The sequence below is a fragment of the Nelumbo lutea genome, chromosome 8, assembly GCF_056320005.1.
Source record: "Nelumbo lutea isolate HS-2025 chromosome 8, American lotus-T2T, whole genome shotgun sequence".
Classification (NCBI taxonomy): domain Eukaryota; kingdom Viridiplantae; phylum Streptophyta; class Magnoliopsida; order Proteales; family Nelumbonaceae; genus Nelumbo; species Nelumbo lutea.
This window is the reverse complement of record NC_142691.1, coordinates 3224997-3228645: the sequence shown is the minus strand read 5'-3', so window position 1 is coordinate 3228645 and position 3649 is coordinate 3224997. Positions and strand designations below refer to the sequence as shown.

The following is a 3649-nucleotide window of genomic DNA, read 5'->3' as shown; positions in this document are numbered from 1 at the left end:
CTTGGTTACATGTTTTAATCCTATCTTGTTTAGATTGCTTTTACACTTGTTGGTTCCCTTTCCTACTGTTACATTTACAACCTCGTAATTTGAGCATTTATGAATAAAATTGTCTTTGGGTGTAACAAAAAAAGGTTAGTAACCCTTGTGAGTTTTTATTTAAACGACTGTTTTGTCAACAAGCACTATCATTGTTGAATTCTATTAGATTGAAAAAAAAAAAAATAGTAAGGGTAAAATATGACATTTAAATGATTTCATTATTCAAAATTCTGATAGAGGAGGTTCCAATATTTATCCGAAAGTTGAAGGGAGGTTTAAGTCTTTTACCCTATTAATTATAATATAACGCATGGTTGATTTTCAGCCGCATATTTATTTTATTTGGGCTTTTGATAAATAAAAAGTTTTTTTATATGACTTTTATTGATTTATTCATCTCATAAACTTTTATTCGTAGTGTATTATAAGGGATAGTGTATTATACGTAATGTTTTTGATAAATAAAATAAAAAGGAAGAATGATGGTTCAGCCCAGAACAGCCCATATATTATATATAATATAATATGCATATATGTTATATATATATATATATATATATATTATAATAATTATATAATATGTTAATATATAATTTTATTTTCACTTTTATTATATTATTTCATTTTATCCTTGTATATATATACAATCGTATATTTCAAAATTTATATAAAATAAAATTTTAAAATCTTTTTTATTTGTTTGTCTATTTTTTAATTTATGTTAAAATTATTATAATTTTTTTGAAAATTTTTAAAAGACATGATTTGGCCTCATCCGCAGCCCAACTTGCTGAGGGACCAGCCCGACCCGCAGCATGGCACGAGCCATGGGCCATGCCGGGTTGACCTCAAAGTATCCCAAAAAAGAAAAACACGGCACATCCCACACTTTACACGGGCCGCATGTGGGCCATGACATGCTGGCCCAGCACGGCCAGATTTATAGCTCCAATCCTGGAAATGTAACTATTAAACACCAAATTACGGTTTAGCTAGTTCTGAAATCTTTTTGGTCGATTGATGCAAAATGTTAATAAGATATATGAGAATCACTTCAACTAAAAAAATTATATACAGGGACCATCATCGACGTTTCAAATAAAAACAACAATTTGTATCGATAAAACAAAAAAATTGTTTAATGTAAAAACAAAAATCTCTCCCACAAATCTGTTGATGAAGCCAAAATGTTCTAGGGTAATTAAAGACAAAACCTATATTATAGTGACCTCTGAATATCTAATAATGTATAAAATTAACATGGTATACACAGATACACAACCAAGATGATCCCAGCAAAAGCCAATAATCTAAGGTCTTATTTGGAACACATGCTACCTTAATTCACTCAAAATCCTTTTTTTTTTAAACCCCAAATCAACTTTAGTTTTCTTTTTATTAGGAAATTAAATGTAATCACTCTCCTATAGATAGAGAATATGGGTTTCCGTTTTAACATCAGCCCGACGATGGCGCCTATCTCTTCTAGTAGAATTATAAATAGGAGGTGAGGCTGTTTGCTCTCTGCACTCCCACAAACAAGTAGGAGAGGGTAGGAGCCCGCCAAATGGGTAGAAGCCCATGTTGTGTGAAGGAGGGCTTGAATAGGGGAGCATGGACGGTTTACGAGGATCAGATTCTCATTGACTACATCAACACTCGTTGAGACGGGAGGTGGAGAGAACTTCCTAAAAAAGCAGGTAAGTCGTAAGCCAATTGTTCTCTCCATGTATAACTTCTTTTCAGCTGCTGTTTTTTTGGTTATAATATTTCAAGTTTCATTGCGGGTGCGTTATATAAATAATTGTAGGATTGAACCGATGCGGGAAGAGTTGCAGGTTCCGATGGTTGAATTATCTGAGGCCAGATATCAAGAGAGGAAACATTTCCACAGAAGAAGAGGAGCTTATCATCAGACTTCATAGACTTCTGGGCAACAGGTGCATGATTTGCTCCTCCCCATTCATCCAACCCCATTAACCAATGCTAGCTAGTTGGACTGAAGTGAAAGTCCCAAACAGAGAAGCTGAAGGAAACTTATAGATTCTAATTAAGTAAAAGCTAGCTAGCTAGCTAATTAATTCAAATTATGCCTCAACACAGACACCATGCAATCTCTTGAAAATTGAAGCCCCAGTTATTAATTGTTCTAATTTGGTGGTTTGAATTGATGATGATGAACACTGAGAAAGGAATTGTTGTGCTGCATGCATGCAGATGGTCGCTTATAGCAGCAAGACTACCAGGGCGAACAGACAATGAAATAAAGAACTACTGGAACACCAACCTAGGCAAGAAGTTGCAAGCAGGCCATCAGACACCAGAAAAACAAGTAGTTATTAACAAATCCAAAGGCAAGAAGATGGTGGAAGCAGCTGGGACTTCCGCCTTAAGCACGTTGTCCCCCAAAGTCAGCCAAGAACCACCGCGTGTGATCCGAACCAAAGACGTGAGATGCACCAGAGTCTTCTTTCCACCGCAACAAGGGAGTGAGTGTCATCGTGATGATGAGACTATCAGTAAAAGGGAGGAACCTGCAGTAGCTTCTTCTTCGGGTTGCAACACTACTCCGTCGACGTTGTCGTCAATAATCCAAGCAGACGGTGACTATTCGAATTTTCTGACAGACTTGGACATTGGCAAACTACTTTCTATGCCGGATTTCTTGCAATCCTGTAGTGAGGGGATTGATCATTAGACCATATATAAGGCGTGGATTCTTTGTCTCTTATTTCAGTTTCTAATTTGCTACCCCAAAATGCTTTCCTTTTATTTGGTGAAATGAAACACCCAAATGAAATTGAAATCATGTGTTTGATTTGATGGAAAATGAGAGAAAAACAGAAAGTTGAGGGGCAGTTTTATTAAGGAACTTCACAAGATTTGATTAAGAACTTCCCCTCATGCAACTTTCTGCTTCTCCCTTATTTTCTATTAATCCAAACTTAGCCTTAAGATAGTCTTTCTGATATGAGAATTAGGTCTTGTTGTTCAATCAGTCTTTCATAGAGGCAAGACAAGAAGCTTGTATCATATGGAACCTACATTTTCTATTCACTTTTTCTACCCGCCTCTCACAATTCAAGAGGGTGATGTATGGCTGCAATTCATGGTGAGTAGAGTGTGGATAGCGAGTAGTTGGCAGGAAACATTTCTTGTGGATGGGATATTAGCGGGAAAGTGAAAAGTGAAAACATATGGGTTGGGTCCATCACCAACTTGTAAACTCCAATCTTAATAAATTTGGCCCAAATCCTCTTTATTTGCCCCAACTTAATGTGTAAGTTGAGTCAACTCAGGAACAATTTAACCCGTCTATAGTCTAATTCAAGCCACTCGAGCCAATTACTTTCTAGTCAAGTTTCTTAACTATTTCTGAATATATTGCATGAATTATCAAATCTTAGAAACCTGGCTTAAATTTATCAGTTTTCATGTTTAATCAGTACATATAAAAACAGTCACTTTGGGGGTACTCATGGTAGATTGGTCTTCATTGTCTATTCACTTGTTGCCATATTTCTCTTTAAATGTCTACTCCATTTTCATATCAGACATTACTTAATAATGGCAGCATTTTTAAAAGAAGAGTTACATTCTAATTTCT

General features: G+C 35.6%; 1 pseudogene across 1 annotated transcript; it reads left to right on the top strand.

Moving 5' to 3' along the window:
- Positions 1–1524: 1524 nt before the first annotated feature.
- On the top strand, positions 1525–3321 carry LOC148842210 (transcription factor MYB1-like; annotated as a pseudogene). The gene is made up of 3 exons (XR_016103294.1): positions 1525–1742; positions 1853–1982; positions 2260–3321. The product of XR_016103294.1 is annotated as a transcription factor MYB1-like (transcript).
- Positions 3322–3649: the final 328 nt, after the last annotated feature.